Genomic DNA, 784 nt, shown 5'->3' on the forward strand with positions numbered 1-784 from the left:
CAATTTCCTTGCTGTCAAGTTGAAACTGGAACACATGTATTTAAGCATGTTAAGTTGCCAGCCGGGATGCTTGGAAAGCGGAAATATCATGCCCAACTCCTCAATATACCAACAATACAGTGGACACTCAGTAAAAGCTGACAAATTTGGCAAAAATAAATGTGTCTGCAACTCAGTTTTTAACACCAAAATGCCCTTAGTAATTGAGTTCAAATCAAAGTTGATCTTAACTATGTTTGTGGCAGAAGACACATAATAGGATCCTGCCGAGGAAAATTGTAGAGAACTAAGACAGGAGCTGGAGAGATGGCTCAGAGGCTAAAAGCATTTACTGCTTATAGACAGGACCCAAAGTTCAGGTCCCCAGTTCCTGTATTAGGCTTTTCACAGACACCTAAACTTATCCAGAGCGATAGGATTTGACGCCCTCTTCTGGTACCTGGTACTCAAGAGCAACGTCGTCCTATTCATATATACACGTGATTAAAAATAAAATCTTTGACGAACATGGTGGTGTATCCCTTTAATTTCAGCACTTAAGAGGCAGGGACAGGCGGATCTCTAAAAGTTCAAGGACAGCTTGGTTTACTTAGTGAATTCAAAGGTTAGGCAGGGCTGTAAAAAGAAAAACCTGTGCGCTTCCCCTAAAAGACTTTTCATTGGCTTTCACTTAACCAATTCTAGACAGTCTCCGTCGACAACCAATCAGAGTGAGGGGGCGGGAATTGCTGCTGCTCAGCTGACTGGCAGTAGCCGCTAGTGAAAAATGTCGCGGTACGGCGGG

Source organism: Phodopus roborovskii, unplaced genomic scaffold, assembly GCF_943737965.1.
Source record: "Phodopus roborovskii unplaced genomic scaffold, PHOROB, whole genome shotgun sequence".
Lineage (NCBI taxonomy): Eukaryota > Metazoa > Chordata > Mammalia > Rodentia > Cricetidae > Phodopus > Phodopus roborovskii.